Below are 10,292 nucleotides of genomic sequence, written 5' to 3' on the forward strand. Positions count from 1 at the left end.
AAATCTTGCCCTCATCCCTGCTGCCCTCTCCAGTCCAGTCTACATCAGCCCCACTCGATGAACAGAGACCAAGTAAATGCAGATAGTCACAGTTCCACTTTAGCACCCACTGCCTCGCATGCTTTTCGTCTGCTCCTACTTCTCTATGGTTCCCAAGACCTGGACTCTGGGGATGCACACCTAGCAAGCCTACCTGTGTCTTACAAAGGGAGCTGGCACGAGGAGAGGAGAGGAGAGGAGAGTGAGAAAGCTGGCCAATGCACTAGAAAAGAGAACGAGGGACAGAGAGAAAGAAGTGGGAGGAAGGCAAGCAAATCATCACCTGGAGTCATCCTCCTAGATGCAAACTTCTGCTGCGGAAGACACACCGCTCCTGGCCAGAGAAATGAGCATCCCCTGAAAATGGGGACTTGTCTGTCTTGTAAGCATGGCTGGTCAAGAACCATTTCTTACAAACCCAGGCCCAGCTAATGGGGCAAGCCTACCTGGAGCCGGGGGGCCCTGAGCAGAGCACTCACCAAACCAGATACTCATCTCACAGACACAGCAACTGCTCCACTGCCAACTGGATGGCTCCTCACGTGCATCAAGCATGCTCGTGGGCTCACTGCTCTCACTCGCTTTACATTGCACGAGGGCAGTAGACTGACGTTTGATTTCTTTTCCCTGGGTACTAAACCCAGCACAAGAAGGAAAAACAAAGTTATTGTGGAGATTAATGGAAGGAGGAGGCAGATGTCAGAGCCCTAGGGGGGCTCACGTCAGGGTCCTAGTGGGGCTCTGGGTGATCGCTACTTCCCACCACCCAACACAGATTTAAAGAGGCTGAATAGTGTCTGCAAAACAGAAACTAGGCAATTAATTATTCCTCCAGAAAGGTTTTTAATGACTTATGACTATAAAGGCAACACAGATAGAATAAGAAAAACAGAATTAAAGACCAGCACTGAGTGAGGATTAATACAAATGGCAAATTATACTGGAGACAAGCACAAGTACAAGTAATATTATGCAATAACTGCCTATTCCTATAAGTGCACATATAAAAGGTAAATAATATTGAAAATAGTTACAAGCGCATGCAATGCTACTATTACTGATTGCCTAGTAACCTTACATGTACTGCACCCACCCCAACAAATACAATTCTATATGCAATATTAATACATGGACTAACTATATTTTACTAACCTTAACCTACCTATAACTTTGTATAACTTATAAGCATTTATTGACTTTTATGATGGTAACTTATATAAAAGACAGGCACAGCGACATGCAAAGCTACTAGGTTCACCAGCACTGTACCCATTCCCAGCAAGGCACAAAAACATATACAGTCATTATATATTGATCAACTATTGACTATTACAATCTTTAAACAACTTCAACAATTTACTAGTATAACTAAACTATAGTATTAATACAGACTTAAGATTAACCAGCACGAGCATAACCAGACCTCTTCACTTTAAAAACTTACCCTGAGTTCTTCCAAAGATACATTACCTTCAGTTGACCATTTCCTGCACTGCCAGGCATAGTCAGTCAGTGAAGAGCAAGTCCCTTTGGTTCAAGGGGTGTATATGAGCCTGACAAAGAGTGACCTCTTTTAGGTCAACGCACCTTCCAACGGCACCCAAAATAATCACTCTGCACAGCAGACTCTGGCCCCTCCCCAGCGTAATCTGACAGAGCCCCGCACTCAACGAGGAAGCACAAGGCCTGAGAAGAGTACTACAGCGAGCACAGATGAGGAATTCAGACCACTGACTGCTTACTCACAGCCAGTTGTGCGGGAGTCAGAAAGCTGAGGATTGTTCATGTCCACTTCTGCCACTTTCTCCTCAGTCTAGGACTCCTGGAAAATTGCTTTGGAAGAGCAGCTGCAAAAGCCAAGCATGAGCCATCACTACACAAAGCTCTACTGGTGCTTCGAATCTTGTCCTCAACCTGGCATCCCTCTCCAACCCAATCTACCTCAGCCCCACTCCATCAACAGAGACAGAGTTAACACCAACAGCCACTGCTACGCATGATTTTCGTCAGCTCCCGCTACTCCATGGATCCCGAGACCTAGCCTGTAGGGATGCACACCTAACATGTCTGCCCGTGTCTTAGGAAGTGAGACGACACAAGGAGAGGAGAGGGAAGAGAGTGAGAAAGTTGGCCAACACACTAGAGAAGGGAGAGACAAATGGGAGGAAAGCAAGCAACTCACCACCTGAGTCATCCTCCTGGATCCAACCTCCCCCTGGTGCAGGAGACACTGTTCCTGACCAGAAAAATGAGCAACCTCTGAAAACAGGGACCTTTTCTCCCTCGTGACCACAGCTAGTCAGGAACCTTTTCATACAAACCCAGCCTTACCGTACTGGGCTTCCCTACCTGGACTCGGGTTGGGCGTGAGCAGAGCCCTCCCCAAACCAGACACTTATCTCGCTGACAGCAGCATCTCCTCGGCTTCCAGATGGACAGCTTTTGCGTGGCATCAACAATGGTCAGAGTCTCGACGCTCTTGCTCGCTTTCCATCGCATCAGAGCAGTAGACTTTGATGCGCGACTTCATTTTCCTTGGTACTAAATGCAGCAGACGGGGGAAAAACAATAACAAATTAGCATCTCTGTCTGCAATGTTACCCAGCCTCTTCATTTCACATCTCCCATATCCCACCGCTCAGCCCTCAACCCATCTCCCATTACTACGTTACAACTGCAACAAGAAGGCACCCATTGTAACGGCACCCAAAATACTCACTTTCCTCAGAGACTCTTGTGCCTTCTCCAGCCTTAATCCCAGAGCCTCGTACCCAACGAGGAAGGACATGGCCTGTGAAGAAAACTACAGCGACTACAGATCAGGAATTCAAAGCACTGACCTCTTACTCATAGCCCGTGATGCAGAAAGCGGAAACATGAGGACTATTCGTGTCTCCTTAGAAGGATGTCCAGGCTGCTCAGGTCCACTTCTGCCATATTCTTGTCCGGTTGGGCTCCTGGACGATTCCTCTGCAAACTAATAAAGCCAAGCAAGAACGATCACTACACAGAGATCTACCGGTGCGTTGAATCTTTCCCTCATCCCAGCCTCCCGCTCCAGTCCCATCTACATCAGCCCCACTCGACGAATGGAGACCGAATAAACACAGACAGTCACAGCTCCACTTTAGCGTCCGCTGCCCCGCATGCTTTTCATCCGCTCCTACCTCTCCCATGGCTCCCGAGATCTGGCCTCTGGGGATGCAAACCTAGCATGCCTGCCCGTGTCTTACAAAGGGAGACAACACAAGGAAAGGCAAGGACAGACACAGAGAGATAGAGGGTGTGTGTTGGCCAACATACTAGAGAAGAGAAGAGAGAGAGAGAAAAAGGAGGGAGGAAGGCAAGCAACTCACCACCTGGAGTCATCCTCCTAGATGCAACCTTCTGCTGTGGAGGACACACTGCTCTGGGCCAGAGAAATGAGCAGCCCCTGAAAACGGGGACCTTGTCTCTCTCGTAAGCACAGCTGGTCAGGAAGCATTTCTTACAAACCCAACCCCAGCCAATGGGGCGGCCCTAGCAGGACCGAGGTGGGCCACAAGCACAGCGATCACCAAACAAGACACTGTCATAAACAGATAGCTACGGGTTAATGTTCTTTTACCTGCGAAGGGTTAACAAAGGGAACCAAACACCTGACCAGAGGACCAATTAGGAAACAAGACTTTTTCAAATCTAGGTAGAGGGAAGTTTTGGGTGTGAGTCCTTTGTTCTTGGTCTCTTCTCTTTCTGGGCTCTGAGAGTGATCTTTCTATCTCCAGGCTTTCTAATCTTCTGTTTCCAAGTTGTAAGTACAAAGATAGTAAGACAATAGGTTTATATTGTTTTTTTGCATTTACATGTGTGTAGTTGCTGGAATGTGTTAAATTGTATTCTGTTTGGATAAGGCTATTCATTCATTTTTTTCTTTTAAGCAATTGACCCTGTATATTGTTACCTTGATACAGAGACCATTTTATGTCTTTTTCTTCCTTTTTATATAAAGCTTTCTTTTTAAGACCTGTGGATTTTTTTTTTTAGTGGGGGTCAAGGGGATTGTGTCTGCAGCTCACCAGGGAATTGGTGGGAGGAAGAAGACAGGGGGGAAGAGAGAATCTCTTTGTGTTAGATTTACTAAGCCTGACTTTGCATACCCTCTCGGTGAGGGGAGAGAGAGATTGATCTCTCGGTACTTGTGTTTCAAGGACTTGAAGCAGGGAATTCCTAGAGTACCCAGGGCGGGGAAATCTGGGAGGAGGTAAAGAGGGGGAAGGGAAGTGGGTTATTTCCCTTTGTGGTGAGACTCAGGGCATCTGAGTCTTGGGGGTTCCCCAGGGAAGGTTTTGGGGAGACCAGAGTGAGCCAGACACTGGAATTCTGGCTGGTGGCAGCGATATCAGGTCCAAGCTGGTAATTAAGTTTGGAGGTTTCATGCTAGCTTCTCATGTTCTGAACTCTAAGGTTCAGATCTGAGTAGGAGAGTTATGACAGACACTTATCTCATTGAGTGTGGCATCTGCTCAGATCTTGCCTGGCATCAACAGTGCTCACAGGCTCGCTGCTCTCGCTCACTTTACATTGCACGAGGGCAGTAGACTGTGACACTTGACTTCTTTCTCCTTGGTACTAAACCCGGCACAAGCGGGGAAAAAACAAGCATGTTACCATCTCAGTAGGCAACGTCTCATAGGCTCCTCTTTTTGTCTCACCCACACGACCGAGCTCCGCCCTCCCCATCACACCTTTAGCATTACAATCAAAAAGCACCCCTTGCAACAGCACCCAAAATAATCACTCTGCACAGCAGACTCTGGCCCCTCCCCAGACGTAATCTCACAGAGTCCTGCACCCAACGAGGAAGCACAAGGCCTGTGAAGAGCACTACAGTGAGCGCAGATGAGGAATTCAGACCACTGACCGCTTACTCACAGCCAGTTATGTGGGAGTCAGAAAGCTGAGAACTGTTCATGTGTCCTTAGAAGGATGTCTAGTCTGTTCATGTCCACTTCTGCCACTTTCTCCTTGGTCTAGGGCTCCTGGAAGATTCCTCTGGAAACACAGCTGGAAACCCAAGCATGAGCCATCACTACACAAAGCTCTATTGGTGCTTCGAATCTTGGTGCCCTCATCCCAGCCTCCCTCTCCAATCCCATCTACCTCGGCCCCACTCCATCAACAGAGACCGAGTTAACACCAACCGCCACTGCTATGCATGATTATTTTGTCAGCTTCTACTTCTCCATGGATCCCGAGACCTAGCCTGTAGGAATGCACACCTAGCACACCTGCCCATGTCTTACGAAGGGAAACAGCATGAGAAGAGGAGAGGGAAGAGAGTGAGAAAGTTGGCCAACACACTGTGGAGGGGCGGGGAGAGAAAGAGAGAGAGGTGGGAGGAAGGAAAGCAATTCACTACCTGAAGTCAATCTCCTAGATGCAACCTTCTGCTGTGGAGGACACACTGCTCCTGGCCAGAGAACTGAGCAGCCCCTGAAAATGGGGATCTTGTCTCTCTCGTAAGCACAGCTGGTCAGGAAGCATTTCTCACAAACCCAACCCCAGCCAATGGGGCAGCCCTATCTGGAGCCAGGCGGGTCATGAGCAGAGCCCTCTCGAAACCAGACATGTATCTCACTGACAGTAGCAACTGCCAACCGGATGGCTCTTCACTTGCATCAACAATGCTCGCGGGCTCACTGCTCTCGCTCGCTTTCCATCCGATGAGGAGAGTAAACTCTGATGTTTGATTTCTTTTCCCTTGGTACTAAACCCGGCACAAGGAGGAAAAACAAAGAAAGTTATCTCAGTGGACAACTTCGCTTAGGCTATTCTTTTCACCCCTCCCACACAGCAGGGTTCCGCCCCGAACCTTCCCCCCCCCCCATTTGCCCTTGAGCACTACAACTAAAAAGCACTCCTTGCAACTGCACCCAAAATAATCACTCTGTACAGCAGACTCTGGCCCCACCCCAGCCGTAATCTAACAGAGCCCCGCACCCGAGGAAGCACATGGCCTTTGAAGAGTACCACAGTGAGCGTAGATGAGGAATCGAAAGCACTGACTCACAGCCAGGGATGCAGAAGGCAGAAACATGAGGACTGTTTATGTATCCTTAGAAGGATGTCCAGGCTGCTCAAGTCCATTTCTGCCATATTCTTATCTGGCTAGAGCTCCTGGACGATTCCTCTGCAAACTAATAAAGCCAAACAAGAACTATCATTATACAGAGCTGTATTGGTGCCTTTAATCTTGCCCTCATTCCTGCCTCCCTCTCCAGTCCCACTCGATGAACAGAGACTGATCCCAGTCACCACTCCACTTTACCATCCACTACTCCGCATGTTTTTCGTCCGCTCCTACTTCTCCATGGCTCCCGAGACCTGGCCTGTGGGGATGTACACCTAGCATCCCTGCCCATGTCCTATGAAGGGTTTGTGTTGTGGAGGAAGGAGAGAGAAGGGCTGAGGGGCCCCATGGATGGATGGAGGGAGGGGGGGAGTAAGGTAGGGATAGGGATGCATGTTGGAGAAAGGACAAAAGGGCACTGGGGGCCCACAGATCTAGGGACAGAGTGGGGTGCAGGTTGTGTTGGGCTGGGAGTGTTGGGAGGGAGGCATGGATAGAGGCACAGGTTGTTGTGAGCTGGGAGGATGTTGGAGATAGACTGTGGCTATGGAGTCCCATGAGTGGAGGAATGAACTGAGGGATACAGGGCTTGTGGGTTGGGGAAGGTTGTTGCAGGCTGGAGGGTGTTGGTAAGAGATGGGGGCTGAGGGGTTGCTATGGGAAGAGGCATAGATGGAGGAAAGGCAGGGATGGGGTGCAAGTTGGGGTGGCCTGGGAGGTGTTGGAGGGACAAGAAAGGAGGATTGAGGTGCCCAAAGGATGGAGAAATAGACGGGGGCGGGTTGGTTTGGGCTAAAAGAATGGGGGTGCGGGTTGGAGAAGGTTGTAGGTTGGGGACTGGGGATGCGGGTTGGGGAAGGTTGGGTGTGTGGGGGGGGATAAGGAAGGTTGTGGTGGGCTCGGTGTATGGGGGGGGCAGTTGGGGAACGTCGCGGCGCCCTAGGGGTGCGCGGGGTGGGCTGCGGAAGGCTGTGGGGCGGCCCGGGGAAGGTCACAGCAGACGGGAGGTGCAGGGGGGACAGGGGGCGCGTGGTGGGTTGGGGGCCGAGGTGTGGGGGGGTTGGGGAAGGTCGCGTCGCGCTGAGGGCGCAGGGGAACGTGGGTGCGTGCGGGCTGGGAGATACGGGGGCGGCCCATGGCACGCTGGGCGTGTCGGTACCAAACACGGTCGAGGCGGCAACACTTTGAAAACTACAACTCCCAGGATGCAACTGGCACAGAACAAAACTAATTCCCCGGTTACCGCGGTTGGCGTCCAAACTGGTTATATCACTTCCTCTCCCACCTTCCGTTTCCGGCCCCGCTCCGCAAACAGACGCTGTACTGCCAAAAGCACCGCCCACCCAAACCAAAGGCGCCGGGCCCCGCCCTGGCCGCTGCGAGAAGCCAGCACCAGACCCCGCCTCTCCCAGGGTGCCGCTGGATCCGCGGTGGCTGATGGGAGTTGTAGGCCGGGGCACACAACAACTCCCAGAAACTTCTGCTTCCTTCCTTCTCTCCGCCCCCCCCCGGCCCCCCAGCAGGGCGTAGCTGGGCACATGGCAATTATGGGGGCTGGGAGCCGAGGGTCGGGGGGGTCATACAGGGGTGGGTCTCCAGGAAGATTGAGGCTGAGAGGAATTGGCGGGAGGGAAGGTGGGGGATAAGCAGAGGAATTCCAGGCTTCTGGCAGTTTTGAGGTGTCAGGTTGTGGCTAAGCCCATCTGAGTTGAAGTGGGGACAGCTTGTCTGAGGACCCGCTCAGGGGACATGGGAATGGGCAGGAGCAGGAGGGATGCAAGGGATAGGGGAGAGTAGATGATTTTTGCCTGAAGAGGATTGGGGTGCAGGTGTCCCATCACTAGAAGGAACCTTGAGAGGTCATCGAGTCCAGTCCCCTATCCTCATGACAGAACCAAATACTGTCTAGACCAGTGGTCAGCAACCTTTCAGAAGTGGTGTGCCGAGTCTTCATTTATTTGCTCTAATTTTAGGTTTTGCATCCCAGTAATACATGATAACATTTTTAGAAGGTCTCATTCTATAAGTCTGTAATATATAACTAAACTATTGTTGTATATAAAGTAAATAAGGTTTTTAAAATGTTTAAAAAGCTTCATTTAAAATTAAATTAAAATGCAGAGCCCCCTGGATTGTTGGCCAGGACCTAGGCAGTGTTAGTGCCACTGAAAATCAGTTCACATGCCACCTTTGGCACCTGTGCCGTAGGTTGCCTGCCCCTGGTCTAGACCCTCTCTGATAGACATTTATCTAACCTACTCTTAAATAATTCCAGAGATGGAGATTCCACAACCTCCCTAGGCAGTTTATTCCAATGTTTAACCACCCTGACAGTTAGGAACTTTTTCCTAATGTCCAACCTAAACCTCCCTTGCTGCAGTTTAAGCCCATTGCTTCTTGCTCTATCCTTAGGGGCTAAGATGAACAAGTTTTCTCCCTCCTCCTTATGACACCCTTTGAGATACCTGAAAACTGCTATCATGTCCCCTCTGTCTTCTCTTTTCCAAACTAAACAAACCCAATTCTTTCAGCCTTCCTCCATAGGTCATGTTCTCTAGACCTTTATCTTGACTTGCTGCAAAACCTATCCCGGGGGGGTGGAGCTGCCTCCCCCGTCACTTTCCCCCGCCCATGGAAAATCTATATATTCTATTGTAATCAATTAATTGACAGTGTCTCTAAGACTAATAAGCAAGGTAGCATTCCGCTAGCACTGTGTTTGATAAACTCTTATGCTTGACCTCTACACAGTGTGGATTTATGTCCTTCAACCTGGTATTACCCAGTCGGAAGACAGGATACTGGGCTAGATGGACCTTTGGTCTGACCCAGTATTGCCATTCTTACATTCTGATGTTAAGGAGCCTGTTGCACCTGCACCTGCACCCAAAACAGTCACTGTACAGAGGAGATTATTGTCTCTTTCCCAGGTCGTAATCCCACAGCTGCTCCCAAAATAGGGAAATTCTCCTCCCATACCCAGAACAAGGAGGAAAACTTTTATGAGAAACCAAGCATCACCTAAAGGGAAGCAGCTGTCTGTACTCAGCCTCTACTATGCATTTATCTTATATTTAAACCACACCGCTAAAAATCGTGAAGTGTAGTTATGAGGGAGGCAGAAAGCTGAGGACTGTTCATATCTGCTTGGGAGGATGTCCAGGCTGCTCAGATCCACTTCTACCAGCTTCTCCTCTGGCTAGGGCTCCAGAACAACAATTCCTCTGTCAGAGCAGCTGCAAAAGCCAAGCATGAGCCATCACTACACAGAGCTCTTGCCCTCATCCCTGCCTTCCTCTTCCATCCTATCTACATCGGCCTCCCTCAATGAACAGAGACCGAGTTAATACCGACAGTCAGTGCTCCACTCTCACACCCACTGCCCTGCATGATTTTCATCCCCTCCTACTTCTCCATGGCTCCCGAGACCTAGCCTGTGGGGATGCACACCTACCACACCTGCCCTTGTCCTACGAAGGGAGACGGCATGAGGAGAGGAGAGAGAGAATCTATGGGGCTGATCTATGGATAAGTTCAGTAGGCATCAGTGGCTTAGTCGTCTTAATGACTGCCTGGGATATATGGGGGTGGGGGCTGCACAGTGAGGTAGAGGGGTGTAGGGTTCCCCAGGTGTAGTGAGGGAATGTGGAATTCAGAAGAGAGTAAAGGCAGGGTGGAGGTGGGTTGAAAGGCCCCGGTGTGGCTGAGAAGGGGAACAGGAATTGAAGAGGGAAACCTGGCAGGCTGTGGATGGTGTGGGGGAGTGCAATGCTGGGAAAGTGGGGCCCAGCAATGGAGAAATAGGATGGAGCCAATTGGGGTTGGGGTGTAGGGACGGGGTGTCCAGGAGGATGTTCGGGTACCCTGAGTTGGGGAACAGATGGGGTGGATTGGGAGGGCCAAGGGAAAGTCCACGTACAGGGGGCAGCTTGGGTGGGGTGAGCGGAGTGCTGGCAAGCCTGGAGACGCAGGAGCAAGTTGGAGGAGGTTGATTGGGTCCCAGTGAGGGGCAGGCGGGAATGCATTGAAGGAGATGCTGTGTACATTACCTGGAGTGGCCACCTGGTTTCATTAAGTATTTCCCTCCTGGATCAAGAGTGAAACCAGATGGCCAATCCAGGTGTCATGGAGTTCCTGGGTGATG

At 50.4% G+C, this 10,292-nt stretch overlaps 1 long non-coding RNA gene across 2 annotated transcripts; it reads right to left on the bottom strand.

The window, feature by feature from the left end:
• Nucleotides 1-871: 871 nt before the first annotated feature.
• On the bottom strand, nt 872-6,972 carry LOC115637732. Of its 2 annotated transcripts, XR_003997339.1 has the most exons (4): nt 6,089-6,972; nt 5,438-5,785; nt 2,880-3,016; nt 872-2,580 (listed from the first exon to the last, which is right to left on the bottom strand). It is a non-coding gene; the product is annotated as an uncharacterized LOC115637732 (long non-coding RNA). The 2 variants fall into 2 exon arrangements; XR_003997340.1 differs by lacking the exons at nt 5,438-5,785; nt 6,089-6,972 and adding an exon at nt 3,399-3,653.
• Between the last annotated feature and the right edge of the window lie 3,320 nt (nt 6,973-10,292).

This window comes from Gopherus evgoodei, chromosome 20, assembly GCF_007399415.2.
Source record: "Gopherus evgoodei ecotype Sinaloan lineage chromosome 20, rGopEvg1_v1.p, whole genome shotgun sequence".
NCBI lineage: Eukaryota > Metazoa > Chordata > Testudines > Testudinidae > Gopherus > Gopherus evgoodei.